The sequence below is a fragment of the Zootoca vivipara genome, chromosome 10 (genome assembly GCF_963506605.1).
Source record: "Zootoca vivipara chromosome 10, rZooViv1.1, whole genome shotgun sequence".
Classification (NCBI taxonomy): Eukaryota; Metazoa; Chordata; class Lepidosauria; order Squamata; family Lacertidae; genus Zootoca; species Zootoca vivipara.
In genome coordinates, this window is record NC_083285.1 from 43001618 (window position 1) to 43017106 (window position 15489).

Below are 15489 nucleotides of genomic sequence, written 5' to 3' on the forward strand. Positions count from 1 at the left end.
AGGTGCATCCCAGGTGAACCTTCTCCAGTCGCAAACATATTCAAGGGTAAGTCCATCCCACTCATTTCAACAAAACCTATTTCTAGAAGTCTGGGCATGTGCAGAGAGATAGGTGTGCCTAACACCATCAATTTAATGAGGCTTAAGCACACCTAACTCTGAATAAAAGCAAATTGCAAAAGTACTTTCTTGGCCGTGAGGTGTACTTGAAATTCCACTGAAGCCAAAATGTCATCTTTAGAGGGGCTTTGCCTACCAAGCAAGGTGTGGCAGAAAGAAGTGAGAGACAGAGCCATCTTGATGGAAGGTGGCACCTCTAGTGAGGGAATATCCTCCCCAAGGAGATTCTGTATTTATTCTGGCACCAGGTGAAGATTTTGGCCTCAAGTAAATACTCCTTTTCTTTAAAAAAAAATCCTTTTAAAAAGTGTTTCTAAGATGCACTGTTAGTGAATTTCACTTCTTATTGGTTTTAAACAATTGATTTAATCTCTGATGCTTAATTTTAAGCTGCATTTGTGTTTTTATGCTTTAATTTGTTATTTGTATTGTAAGCCACCCATTAGTTCTGGTTGTAGGGCAGCATAAACGCCATAAATAAATGGAGTTTGCTTCCATATATGCTAGTAGGGGAGAGAGTGAGAGTTCTTGTTTCAAAAGTTGCAAGTACAGTCATACCTCGGTTTACAACCGCCTCAGTTTACAACCACCTCGGTTTACAAACACCGCGGACCCATCTGGAACGGATTAATTCACTTTCCATTACTTTTCAATGGGAAAGTTCGCTTCAGGTTAAGTATGCTTCAGTTTAAGTACAGACTTCCAGAACCAATTACACTCATACTTCGGGTTAAGTACGCTTCAGTTTGAGTACTCCACGGACCTGTCTGGAATGGATTAATCCACTTTCCATTACTTTCAATGGGAAAGTTCGCTTCAGGTTAAGTACGCTTCAGTTACACACAGCTGCTTGCTTATTTGGTGTTGGGTAAACTCATTAATAAACTGCTGTCATCTTTTATCTAATAAAGTTAATGGGTGGCTAGGATCAATAAGTTCAGTTTTAATATATTTGTTTTTAATGTTGGCAATCTGTTGACGCCAAGAAATAAAGAATTTCCCCATGCTTCAGCACAACATGAGAAATAAAAATACAGTTAAAATCACACAGCATCTAGCATAGTACATTACAAATGCTACAACGGTCACAAAAACCATTAAGTGTTCTGCCAAAATCCTCTGCAATTCTCAACTGGTGTGGATGGTACTGAACTAGATGGGGCAGTGACCCGACTCAGTAAAAGGCAGCTGGTTATGCACTGAAGTCAATAGGGACTACTCTGAAGCAAAGGGTATACAGTACAGCAACTTCAGTCCTATACCTGGAAAGATTTTACAATAGTCAAAAACGCACCCGTCAGCCTCAACTGTTGAATAACAGTAAGACAACATCCTGATACTTGCAAGCAAAACAAATCTTTAAAAAGGAACATTTACTATCCTCCAACACTAATTATTATTCCCAAGGAACACAACCACCCAAATTTGTACTCTTTAAAAATACAGGAAGAGGATGCTCATTGCAGATTAATTTCCCTTGGTAACATGGCCCATAGGTTTCACTTTTAGGGTATAATTAATTACTTAATGTAAGTAAGGCTGCATTGATCAGGAAACAAAACTCTGGGAAGATCCCAGGAAAGAACAGGAATGGATAAGAGCAGAAACGAAAAGAAATAAAAACAGTAGAGAGGTTAAACTGCAACAAACCCCACTTCTTACCTATTGAGAAGCTGCTTTTCTATTTCTTTGATTGAGCCATTACCCAGAAACTCCTGGCTACACTCCTTTACCCACCTAGCTGGGAGTACTGTAGGTCTCAGAAATCAATGGGACATACTTCTAAACAGACACATATAGCATTACACTGTTAGTAGACTGGATGTTGGTCCCTTCTGGTATTCTTCAGAAGAGTAAATTACATTCTACAGAGCCTCTGTTTCCCATTCTGTGAAATGGTGGTAGTGCTACTTCCTTCCCACCTGGGGCTGATTAATGCAAATTGGCCACAAACATAAGATTCCTTAGCTAATTACGCTTCCTCCCCCCAGTGCTTGCTAATTGCTTTGCATTCCCCAAAGAAGTGGAGTGTATACTTAAGAGCATTGCCAAGAATGCCCAAGTTCTTCTGCACCCACTTTCCTTGCCTCAGCGTGATAATTACCATGCTTCCAAACTACCATAGGTAGATAACTTGGTTATCTGAGAGTACCGTAAGCCCCACTGAATTCAATGGGACTTACCTCTGAGTAGACATTATTAGGCTCGCAATCATTTATTTGTCCACTCAGCTCCTAAAACACATTTGCATACCCTCCAACATTACTTCAATGAAAATAGGGACATCCCATTCCATAACAATGCTTTTACTATTTATACCCCACACATCTTACTGGGTTTCCCCAGACACTCTTGGCAGCTTCCAACATAGATAAAACATAATAAAACATTAAGCATTAAAACGCTTCCCCTAAAGAGCTGCCTTCAGATGTCTTCTAAAGGTTGTATAGTTACTTATCTCCTTTGCTTGGGGGGGGGGTCGTTGCATAATTCCATACCCTCCAACATTTCTCTGATAAAAATAGGGGCGTCCTAAGGAAAGGCGGAACATTCTGGAATCAAATCAGCTTCTGTAAATCCAGGAATGTCCTTGGAAAATAGGGACACTTGGAGGGTCTGCATTTGTTTGGAAGTTAAGTCCAAGCAAATCAATAAGGCTAATGTGCAAGTAACAGAATCTAGGACTACCATGTCAGTCTTCAAACTGTTTTCCAAGTCTTATATTTATTTAAGATATCTATTCCCCATTTTACCAAGTCCACAAGGCAGATTATAGCAAAACCTTTACTACTACTACCACTACTACTACTACTACTACAACCTAATAGTAAAGGTAATAAAGATAATAAAATAATAAAGATGAAATTACAGCTAACTAGAAAAGACAAACAGCTAACAGAAAATAGCAGAAAACCCAGCAACTGATTACCCATGAGAGATTCAATAATCAATATGTCACTCATCATTCACCCCTAAAAGATATCTGAAGGTAGTTCTCACTCGTGTCTAAAGGCTAACAGGGAAGGAGAGAGAGAGAGAGAGAGAGAGAGAGAGAGAGAGAGAGAGAGAGAGAGAGAGAAGACAAGAAAATTATGTAGCCTTCAGGCTGCTAGTGGGAAATTCTTTTCCTACAGCATCACCTGCTCTACTGCCAATTGTGGAGGAAAATTTCTGCCTGAGGCAAAGGAGAAGATGGCACGCCCTACCCAAGCAACATACAGAAGCCAACCAAACTGGAAACTTTCTGGAGATGTGGCTTCCAACAAGATCTCCTGAGATCTCTCACAAGTTCCACAAGATCTCGTGAGACATTGGCAAAAGCCACTGCAGCCACACAACCTCAGCAGCAGCAAGAGATGGCAGGGTGCCCGCAGGGTCACCACTGTGTGGGATTCTGCCACCCCATGATCTGTTTCCGTCCACCTCGTGGGCAGGCTGGCCCTACTGGAACCTACAACTAACATAAACACTGTCCAGGATAGCATATCTGAAGTCAGCAGGCTAGTTTAGGGGCCCCAGGGCAGGCCACTGCCCACTTTTTGCCTAATGGTAGGGCTGGTCTAGAGCGGGGCAGGGTGAGACAGCAAGCAGAGAACTCTTGTCAATCAGGAGCAGGCTGAAGATATCCTTGGATCTCCTGGTAGATAACTGGGTGAGCTGCGGCAGGTTGGCATGGATTTCTGCCTTCCAAGTTATAACAATAGCTTGTAGAAGTTTATTTTAAAGCAATCTCTGCCATGATGATGTTTGTCTTTGGGCTAATTGCTTATTATTCTCAGAGTTCCTCTCCCTTTGAGATGCACTGCTTTCCTCATACAGTATTGTTCGTTTTCAGTTATTTGTTTAGTATCCTTACCAGGCTGAAGGCTGAAGTCAACACAACAATCATCCATAAAAAGATTGTTGACTTTAAAGACATTTTAGACAGTGTGTCTATACTGCAGGCTCCTTTCTGTGTATATTAAACATTTGCTGTCACTATGAAACCTACAGCAGCCATAACTTTCAAGTGAGCCCTAATGAATCAGGAGTCTAGGTGGCTGAAAGGCCACAGCCAGGGAGAGGCATCATTAGAAGGGCTATTTACTTTTCATAAACCTGTTTATGACTTTGGCATACAACTGGGAGTTCACATGATAGGGTGCTGATGACATGATGAAGAAAAAGGATTTTGTGCTTACAGAAAAAGAATATTGCTGGAAGAAGGCTAGGCTAGCATCCTTCTACCAGGCATTTAGTTTTAGGACTCCTTTGGATGGACAACCATTCAATTGTGTGAGCTCCGACCTGAAGTCTCAAGTAGACATGAGATAATCCAGGCATAACATCTCATCTGCTGTTTAGGAGATGGAGACTGCCCATACCATACGTTTAAAGAACCTCCCAAGAATTCTGGGAATGGTGGTTTGCCCCTCACAGAACTACAATCCCCAGCACCCTTAGCAACCTAGTTTCCAGGATACTTTGGTGGGACCGGGCAACCAAAATGGTCAAAGGCCTGGAAACGATGCCTTATGAGGAACGACTTAGGGAGCTGGGTATGTTTAGCCTGGAGAAGAGAAGGTTAAGGGGCGATATGATAGCCATGTTCAAATATATGAAAGGATGTCATATGGAGGAGGGAGAAAGATTGTTTTCTGCTGCTCCAGAGAAGCGGACACGGAGCAATGGATTCAAACTTCAAGAAAGAAGATTCCACCTAAACATTAGAAAGAACTTCCTGACAGTAAGAGCTGTTCGGCAGTGGAATTTGCTGCCAAGGAGTGTGGTGGAGTCTCCTTCTTTGGAGGTCTTTAAGCGGAGGCTTGACAGCCATCTGTCAGGAATGCTTTGATGGTGTTTCCAGCTTGGCAGGGGGTTGGACTGGATGGCCCTGGTGGTCTCTTCCAACTCTATGATTCTATGACCGGCAGGGATGTGCTTTAAAGGTAAGGTTTGTACACAGCAGAAGTCAGGTCTAGGAAGTTTATGTTATGCTTTAAGTGCCATTTTAAACTGATTACTTCCTTTCTAAATGCTCTTTTGACTTTGTTAGCCACCTTAGCTATTTCACATTAATTAATGGGGTTGCTTATTGTGATGCACTTTCCTAGAGAAATTCTCTAAAATGAACTATCAACGTGTTGTCCTTAGAACAAAAATCAGCATTGGTGCAGCAGATAATATGAAGCTGGCAAATGAAGCTGCTCATTTCTTTAAGGATGGAGGCTGTCCGTTTCACAGACAGGGAAGTGTTTCTTTGGGCATGAGGAACAGAGCATATTCCAGAAGCAATACTTCCGTCGACGTGGAGAATGAAGGTGGCACATTGGGGAAGGGGTGATGCTCAGAGGTTAAAGCACTTGTCTTGCTTGCAGAAAGTCCCAGGTTAAATCCCTGGCACCTCCACGTAGGGCTGGGACAGACTCCTGCCCGAAAGTCTAGAGAGCAGCTGGCAGTCAGTGTAGATCAGGCGTGAGGAACATGAGGGCCACATTGCATCCTGGGCAATCTTCCAGGGGCCACAGGCCAGTGGTGGGTGGGGCTCAGGCAAAAGTGGGTGGAGCAACAAATGCATATCATACCTTTCTGCAGTAGGCTGGTTTATGCACACACACCTGCACTGCACTTAATTTTCACAGCACACCTGCAATTCTCCCGGTTTGGGAATGAATGGTCTAGACTCTAGAGCAGCCCTTCTCAACCTTGGGTCCCCAGATGTTGTTGAACTACAACTCACATCATTCCTGAGCACTGGCCATGCTGGCTAGGAATGATGGGAGATGTAGTCCAACTACAGCTGGGTCCCCCATCTAGAGAAAGGCCAGCCTAGAGACACCTCAGAGCCTACGGCTCTATGTCCTGGGTGAATACAGGAAGCTGCCTTATATTGGGCCAGACCATTGGTCCACCTAGCTCAGTAGTGTCTACACTGACTGGCAGCAGCTCTCCAGGGTTTCAGTCTGGGGTCTTTTACAGCCCTGGAACTGCAGGGCATTGAACCTGGGACCTTTGGCATGCAGAGCTGATGCTCTACCACTGAGCTCCGGGCACCTCAGGGCTCGTCTCCATTAGTGCAACTCCACTAGTCAATTTTATCTTGGATTCAAGCCAATACACAATTAATCCACTTGATCAGGACCTTAGACCGAAGTAATCACCATGCTGGCGCCAGCTTGGTTACCTGGACTGGGGTCAGGACTGTGTCCTTCCTGGCTTAAATTTCCTGAGTTTTCTCTTTTTCTTTCTTCTTCTATCCACTTTATTCTTCCTTATGTTTCGTTCTGTTTCTTGATGTCCTCTGCTCTGAGTTAACGAGGGAATGCAGAGGAAAGTGATGGATGGAAGGAGAAAGACCCTGTTTGAGAAGCAGGGAAGGGAAGATCTCCCAGGGTGGGAGAAGAAAGGGAAGCTCCCAGGTGAGAGCTGGGAGCCTTTGCCAGCTTTTATCTGTGATAAGAGTTAAGGTCTACCTCTGATAGGAGGGCTTTGTATTCCCTCCCTCTCCCTCTCCCTCTTTTTTGCTTTTGCTTTTAATTTTTCTTTAGATTAGTTTGTTATTTATTGTATGCTGGAAAATGTCCATAAATAAAAAACAAACAAACGAGGGACACAATGTCCCTCAGCCATTCTTCTCACGACAACCTTGAGGGGAAAGCAGAATGGCTTGACCACTCCTAGCACACACCTGCCAACCTGGTGGCACACCGAGTGGAAAGTACTTCTCCCCCTGCTTTGTGCTCCCCCCCCCCAGCAGGGTGGAAGAAGGGCAAGCACTGCGCACGCCCACCAGCATGCAACCGCAGGCGATGCGCTGTGAGTGCAAGCCAGTCCTCCTTGGTGCACATGACCTGACCCAGAGATATGAGCCGGGCTTGATTTGCCAGGCAATGGCCTGCCACCCACCCACCCACCCTGGCATGGCTGCAGGCTGTGCCAGGCTTCCTCGGCACTGCCACCTCCTCCTCAAACCGTATCCCATTCTGACCCGGTCACAGATTCCAACAATGTACAAAGAGCCCGTTTCAGAGAGCGCGGCCCCACCTCAAGCCTTGCCAGCCTTGGCAACTGTTAGTCACAGCCCTCTGGGGAAGCTCTGCCCACTGCCCCTGACTGTTTCAATGGGGCTTTTACAGGAGAATTTCCTGGGCGGATAGTCACCACTGGCACTTATCCTGCCCCCCCCCCAGACTCCATTCCTTCATCCAATCTGCCCATTGGGTTTTTGTTTTTTTATCTTCAAGATGTTGTTCTTAAGAAAGCTTGTGACAGGAAATTCAGCGGCAGCTTGATAAGACCTCTGTCCCCATGCAGAGTTTTATCCCCCAGCCAAAAGATTAACACACAGCTGTATGTGTGTGTGAGTGTGTGTGTGTGTGTGTGTGTGTGAGAGAGAGAGAGAGAGAGAGAGAGAGATGGCATAAGCTGCAATCAGGTTATATACACACTCCTTAACTGTTCAAGTATATCAGACGTTCCTACTATTTTATGTAAACCGCTCAAGAGATTGTTATTATTTAATTAAGCAGTATAGATGCTGTGAAGTAAGTAAAACCGTAGATCTTGGGTATATGCATATTTAGCCATTTTTAGGTCAAGGGCGAATAGAAACATGGAGCATTTCTTAGGGCCTGGTAGTGTGTCAGATCCTCCACAGAACGGTTGCAGTGGCTGCCCAGAAGGTACAATATAAGGAAGGATGGAGATGCCCTAGAGGCCTTCCTCAGCCTGCCACAACCTGATGCCCTTCAGCCGTTTTATACTACTTCCATTTGTTCCCAGTCAGTGGTAGTCCAAAACAGCTGGAGAGCACCAGGCTGGGGAAGATCGTGCTAGGGGAGAGTCAAGTGGTGGTGATGGACCAAGGATCAAACAAAGGGAGGTTCTGCTTTTACAAAAGTCCCACACCTACAAGAACTTGCTGCAAACTTTCTGGCTATAGCTTCACATTCTAGATGGATCCCAAAAACACACATCTCAGGTGTCAAAGTCCAGGACAAAGAGATGTGTCTCTGGCATTTGCTGAATCCATGTTGTATTCAGTGGCAGTCCCACATAGGTGTGCACTGCAATAATCCAGCCTGGAAGTGACTACAGCAGGCATCCCCAAAGTGCAGCCCTCCAGATATTTTGGCCTACAACTCCCATGATCCCTAGCTAACAGGACCAGTGGTCGGGGATGATGGGAATTGTAGTCCAAAACATCTGGAGGGCTGAAGTTTGGGGATGCCTGGCCTAGAGCATGGGGCACAAATCATTGTTGTCCATAAGAGGCTGTAGCTGGTGAACCGGCTGTAGCTGCAAAAAGGCACTGTTATCCCCTTAGGTATCCTGAGCCTTCAGTGACCGTGTTGAATCCAGAAGCACCCCCAACCAACAGACCAGCCCTTCCCGGGCAATGCAAATCCATCCATAACAAATTGTCTTCCCACCTTCTGGATGTGAGAACTTGGGACACATAACAAACACCTCTGCCTTTTCAGGATTCGGCTTCAACTTATTGGCCCACATTCAGCCCATCACAGCCACCAAGCACCTTTCTAACATCTCAGCTGCCTCTTCTGGTTCAGAAGGAACAGAGAAAGTGAGATTATATTGGCTATCTATCCAACCTTTCTTTTAAAAGATCCAAAAAAAGAATTTCTTTAACCAGCTTTTAAAATTATTTATTGCTGAGTTTCTCTCATGGCTACCAAATTTCTTTTCGTCATGGCTCCTGTGCCAAACAGAAATTCAGCAGGCAAAGCATGGAGATGCACTGGAGTTAGAAAACCATTCACCAGCTAAATTTGGCTTCTCCCAAACCTGCAATAGGTATAGAAACTGTGCTAGAAAAAGCTGGCAACCCTAAAATGTCTTCTAGTCCCTGGCCACTCTGTATGTTTTGTGTACATCCCATAGTAATGTGCATGCACTACTTTCAGGTTACTATGCAAACATGCCCACAAAAATACAGGCACAAGGAGCAAATAAGAACAAATGGAAAAACAACCCTAAACCAGCACTTTGATAAGCACATGAACTTTGGATAGAAAATGATTACACCTAAGAGACTCTGATTTCTGACAAAGTGTGTTCAGTTTCCAGTCTCTTGGTTGTCTTTCATGAGTATAGTGTGTGTTTATATCAAAATAAATCCTAGGATGCAATACAACAAAAACCTATTTCTTCAGCTGCGTGTCTGTCTGTCTGTCTGATATTTCTATAAGGAAGAGGCCATAGCATGTCCCTGAAGCAGCTCAAAGTGCTTGAGGGATACGGTGGCATTTCAAGCAGGCACCACAGACGCAAAGAAACATGATGGTATTAGAAGCAGCTGCTTGGACAGCAATCTGGGAAAGGGCCTTCTTAATGTGAGCTGGCACCCGCAGGGAAAATTGGTCAGGTTCCCTCTCCGGTATTCGGCTGGGTGCACTCTGCATCCAGTTTTGGGTCGTCTGCATATTTGCAGAATCCAAACCAAGGGATATAGCTATCTGGCACAGCACCCCAGCAGGAAAGGATGTCACACCTGCAGCAAACTTCCTGCCTCTACTGCAAAGCTACCTTGAGTCAGTTGGTCCAGCTACTAGGCTGGGAGCTTTGCCACAGCCTGTGGTAATTGTAGGCTTCAGTCCAAGTCTACTGTTTACAACAAGACTTCACTGCAGAGACTCAAGGATTCTCAAAGGGCATCAGGGAAGAGAAGATTTGGGCATTTCTCCCCTCAAAAAGACACAGACGAAATGCCATCTTTCTAGACCTAGGGTTTGTTTGTTTTATAATGCCCCTGTCTCTATTGTCTCACCAAATGCTGCACAGATTATCCCCACTTTTACTTCTCTATTTGGAATGGAACTTATCTTTGGAGGCGGGACTTCAAGGAAAGGGGCCATAGCTCAGTGGTAGAGCATCTGTTTTGCATGCAGAAGGTCACATGTTCAATCCCCAGCATCTCCAGGTCGGGCTGGGAGAGAATCCTGCAATGAAACCCTCAAGAGCCACTGCCAGTCTGTGAAGGCAACACTGAGATGGGTGGCTCAGTGGTCTGACTTCATATAAGGCAGCTTCCTATGTTCCCCTCTTCTATCCGGGCTGAGTACTGACTACAGTCTTTCAGAGATTTGAATGAAGTACAGAAGAACCATTGTAACATGCATATTAAAAAAAACCCAATCCATCCCACTACAGGCAAAGCAGATTTTTCAAGCAAATTCTGCTGGACCAAAGGGATAGAAAAAAAGAGAGCACGCATACCAACAGGCAGTGATAGCCCTATTGTACTATTTTCAAGTTTCTGAGAAAATGTCACCCACGCAGTCAGTTCCTAGCCGATGTCAAATTTGACCCCAGATTTGCAGCGCACATGGATCACATACCTTATGGTGTGCCCTGCCATCCAGCTCAGGGGGGAGGGGAAGGTACTATAGATTATAGTGACTAGAGTTTGGTGGATTAGATCAGGCATCCCCAAACTGCGGCCCTCCAGATGTTTTGGACTACAACTCCCATGATCCCTAGCTAACAGGACCAGTGGTCAGGGATGATGGGAATTGTAGTCCAAAACATCTGGAGGGCCGAAGTTTGGGGATGCCTGGATTAGATAACGTAGATGGAAAAGAGATCATCAATAGGAAAAATTAAATGAGGAATTTCCAGGTGACACAAGGACTTGTTTGGGAATGTGTGGCCACTCTGCTCATCACATAATTATCACTGCCTCTCTGCTTTCCTGCATTTACTTTTTCTTCTGCTTACAATCCCACCACTCTAGCATGTGCATGGGTCTAGCACATAATGAATCTGATGGCATGGGTTGTAGTCCATTAAAGCTTGTGTCATTAAAAAAAATGCTGGTGTGGAGGGAGAAGCACAGCAGTTCCAAGGAATTGGGGGGGGGGAATGGCTGCTTTTCTTGATATTTGTGATTCCTCGTGATCTGAGCTCTGCTGTATAGGGAGTTGAGGGGCTGTAGGTGAGGGAAGGGCCATAGGTCAATGGTAGATCACATGCTTTGCATGCAGAATCAGAGAATTGTAGAGCTGGATGGGATCCTGAGGGTCATCTAGTCCAACCTCTGCAATGCAAGAATCCTGCCCACTGCCATCCCTGGGTGGCCATGAACCAGCAACCTTTTGGTCAATTGCCAGTGTGACTTGGTAGGATGCATCTTCCTGTGCTCCAATGTATGGGAAGGTAGTGAGCCTTGTGGATGATTCAGTTTCTGCTGAAATGTATGTATATTTTGGGATTTACAGATGACTCAGCCCCTTCCACTCTCAGCAGTGGCGGGGGACAAACACATCTGAACCTCCAGGAAATTTGTTGGTTAACTGAGTAACACTCTCAGCCTAAGGTCTAGCTCAACATGCAAGCTCATCCCATGATGACTGCAACATCAAGTGATGGCTGGCATGTGTGAAAGAGTCAGCTGCAATCTATCACAACAAATGGTTATTTATATCACAAAATGCCCCAACTCAGATGCTATACTTTTTCAGTGTAGTCAAGTTCATGTATTCCACTTCCAGCCATGGTCCATTGACTCATGTGATGTACATATGTGCAAAAGCAGCCTATAAATGATTGTCAAGTATGTCCCCAGTTCAGATCTAACTCAAACTCACCAGGTTGTCTTTGGCAAGCCACCACTGGCCTTCCGCCTACAAATATGGGGATAAAAATACTGGCCTACCTAACAGGGCTGTTCTAAATATTACTGAGATGGTTCGTGTGAAGAACTTCCAACAGGCAAAAAGCTCTGTTGTCCTTGCTGCTGATGGGGACAGCTTTCCTAATTGTGAAAATTCTACTTTTGGGGAATATTTGCTCTTGACTGATCTACTTAGTGGTCCTGAAAAGGTGCCAAGAGAACAACTTTAATGTGGCCCAAGAACAGAACCCAGCAGGTAGAACCCACAAATCCCTGAAGAAAGGAAAGCTATGGGGGGCTGGGGGCCCAAGTCTTCTTTCTCTTCCATCCCTCCTCCTGCTTGCTCTCCCTGCCCCTTCTTTCCATTATACTGCCTAAGTAGGTTTACATCTGCAGCACAGGCTCCACTCCCCACCACCACCACAACACCTTTGTTGTGCTCCTGCAGACAATCACATCACCCTGGGATGGAGCAGCATGGGATGGTCCCTCCTTCACCACAATATACAGAGAGGGAGAGCTCTGTCTGTCTAGCTGTGCATTTTCAGACATTGCCAGTGGCCCTATGTACAGTAGAAGCCAAGGGAAAGAAGCCCAGCTTCTGTATCAAACCCTGTCGAGGGATCATTTGAAATCAACAACACAATGAGCAATATGCTTGAGGGAGTGAATCGGAAAGGAAAGCCTCTGTGCTTAATTCTATAGAATAAGTGTACAAAATCGCACCTCTCTTTTTCTCATCTCTCTCTCCCCCCCTTATTTACTGCCTATAGCACGGTGCAGGCTTGGCACAAATACACCATCAGTGCCCTCCTGGCATTGAGAGCTGGGCAGCAGATGGGCTGTTGCTGCAGTGCCTGCGCTTGTAGGTTCCCAGCCTTGCTTTGAGGTGCATCTCCCTCCCTCTCTCTCTCTCTGTAGGGTGGGAAAGGCAGAGTGGGCTTGCAATCTAGCCTTGGCTTTGGAATGCAGGAGATCCCCATCATCCCCTCCAGAGAGAGAGAGAGAGAGAGAGAGAGAGAGAGAGAGAGAGAGAGAGAGAGAGAGATATGCTGAGGTTATGGTCTTTCAGAAGGGGCAGCATCTTCCCTCTGGTCATGTCTTAGCCATCATGTCTTAGCCAGATACAGGTGGGTCGTTTCTCTACAGTGCTAATGAGGAGAAGGAACTGCCCCCCCAGTTCCCTCTTTCCCCCATACTACAATCACAAGCAGCAGCAGAGATGGGGGGGGGGCGATGGCAGGGTCCCTGCCACCCCTTACCCTCCCAACACACACACACACACACACACACACACACACCAATTATTTCTAAGGCTCAAAGTGAAGTAAAGGAAGTGAAAGATCAAAAACACTTGGGAGTTTCCTCCTGGATGGATGGTGCAGAATGTCTGTTCCCCCCCCACCACCATTAGCTCCCAGACTCAAAGAATGGACTGATTGTGACCTCTTCCCGCACCCCTACAGTCTTAAAATAATTGTGCCTCCAAAGAAGGCCCCCCCCCATTCCTAATCATACACAAAGATCTGACGACCTGGTGCGGGGTGGGAGGGACGAAGCGAGGAGGCACAAGTGGCAAGGGAGACCCTTGGGGTCAGGAGCGATGTGGGGTGGAATGGGAACACACGTCAAATGGGAAGATGGGTGGAATGGGGTAGGAAAGGGTGGCAGTGAGATGGGCAGTGGGGGGTTCGGAGTGCAAGTGGGAAGGAGGGCCGGAGAGGAGAGCGTGACGGCGGTGGGGGGGGGGACAGTGAGGGGGGGCTGCTCCCACTTACCCATCGCCCGTTGTTTTTCAGCAGCGGCGGCGGCAGCGGCGGCGGTGGCTCCTCTGCCTCGCGGGCCCCCGGTGGGGAGATGCTGGACTCCGCAGCAGCCTCTCGCCCCATCCCTGATTCCGGCAGCCGTGGCCGCCCCCCGGCATGGCTCAGCCGGGGCGAAAGCCCTCCACCTCCCTGCTCCTCCTCCTCCCCCGCTCCAGCAGCAGCCTCTGCAGGGGAGGGAGGGAGCGAGGCGAGCGACCCACACTCCGGGGTGTGGAGCGTGGTTTGGGGAGAGAGAGAGAGAGAGAGAGAGAGAGACGCTAAGGGAGCGCAGGATGAAGAGAGGGGAGGATGATGAAGATGGTGGTGATTATGTGAAGGCGAGAGAGAGAGAGAGAGAGAGAGAGAGAGAGAGAGAGAGAGAGAGAGAGAGAGAGAGAGAGAGAGAGAGAGAGAGAGAGAGAGAGAAGCAGGCGGGGCAGGCGATGGATCTGGGCAGAAATAGGGAATGTGTGCGTGGAGGGGGGGAAATCACCTCCTCGCGCAAGAATAATACTAATAGTTCTAATAATAATGCGGCCGAGGCTCCTCCCCCGCCTCCTCCTCGGAGCCGCCAAAGGAGGGAGCCCGATGCTAACGGGGAGAGAGAGATCAGGTTGGAAGGGCTGCTCTCCTTCCCTCCCTCCCGCCTCGCCAAGCCTGGCAGGTCTCTAAACTGCTGCCGCTGCTGCTGCAGTCATTCAAAAGCCCTGCGTGCGCGAGAGCGAGGGTCCGTCCGTGCCCCTTCCGCCCGCTGTTCTGCCCCTGAAGGTTCCTTCTCAGCCCCCTCCCCCCCAAAAAACCCCTTCTGCCCTCGCCAAGCCAGATCGCCGCAGCTCCTTCCCCACCTTCCCGTCCCTCCTCCGGTTTAAAAATATCCCGCCCCCTACCCCGACGCAAAGTAGGGAAGGGAGCAGGCGGGGGGGCGGGGGAGGGAATGAGGAGAGAAAGGACTCGTCGGGAGGAGAGGGATTAAGTCATCCGAGCATCATCGTGACCCCCAGAGGCGCTCTCTCTCTCTCTCTTGCATCTAGGTAGGATTCGAGGGTGGGCTTCCCCACCATCTTCAAAGCGAGCTCAACCGCACGCCCCTCACAATACCAAACAAAAAACCCCACAACAAACCGGGACAGATATTTGAGTGTGGAAATCTACGCCTAGCAATTGGCGGCGCCTTTTGCAGCTTAAAGAACGCTCTCTCTCTGTGTGTGTGTGTCTTTTTTGTGCACTCGCACTCCTGTTCTGCCTCTGCAATGGAAGGCAATACAAAGGAACGCCTTGTGTTTGGAAGCCGAGTTGGGAAGGGGAGGGAGGGCGGGGAGGAGACGGCGGGGTGGGCTCGGCGAGTGTCTGAACTGGGCACGACCACTTGTGCTGGGCGAAGGAATGCGCCAAGCTCGAGAACGAAGGGGGCGGCCGGTGGGGAGTAGGCCCTTTCCCAAGGCACCTGAAAGGGCAGGGAAAGCTGCCAGGACGGTGCAGCGGCGGACAGCTGGGAGTGGACCCGGCAAGGCCTGGATTTGAATCTGCTGCACGTCCAAGGCACCGTCTGTGAAATGGGCACAACGGACACCCTGTTCTAGAGGGGGCCCGTGGCAAAAATAGCTGGGTCGGGGTGCAGTTTGAGGCACAGCTCCACTCTTCAGTTCAGACTGGCAGATCCATGATGCGGGGGGAGGAGCATTTTAGGAGCTTTCCAGCAAACCATCCTTGCTACTTATCCATCACCAAAGAACAGTGATGTGGCAGTGTGGTTGCGCAAGTGCCTTCATGAGCCCCTCTTGGGCAAGGCTTGTGACATGGCAAGGGGTGAAGACATAAGAGCCTTTCAAGCTGTGTTCATCCACTGATTGAGTCACTGATTACTTTTAGGTATGAATTTGTTCATTTATTAAAGGAATTTGTAAGTTGCCTTTCACAAGGCCTTTCATTTCATTTTTAAATTGCTTCCCAGGA

General features: G+C 47.4%; 1 protein-coding gene across 2 annotated transcripts in view; it reads right to left on the reverse strand.

The window, feature by feature from the left end:
• MGAT3 (beta-1,4-mannosyl-glycoprotein 4-beta-N-acetylglucosaminyltransferase) overlaps positions 1-13871 on the reverse strand; it is a 49067-nt gene extending 35196 nt beyond the window's left edge. Inside the window, exons 1-2 of one of the 2 annotated variants that reach the window (XM_060279821.1) lie at positions 13510-13871; positions 6284-7447 (exon numbers count right to left, since the gene is read on the reverse strand). The gene's annotated coding sequence lies outside the window, so the exon portion shown is untranslated. The remainder of the gene's footprint in view (positions 1-6283; positions 7448-13509) is intronic. The other variant, XM_035127160.2, reaches the window with a different exon arrangement.
• Positions 13872-15489: the final 1618 nt, after the last annotated feature.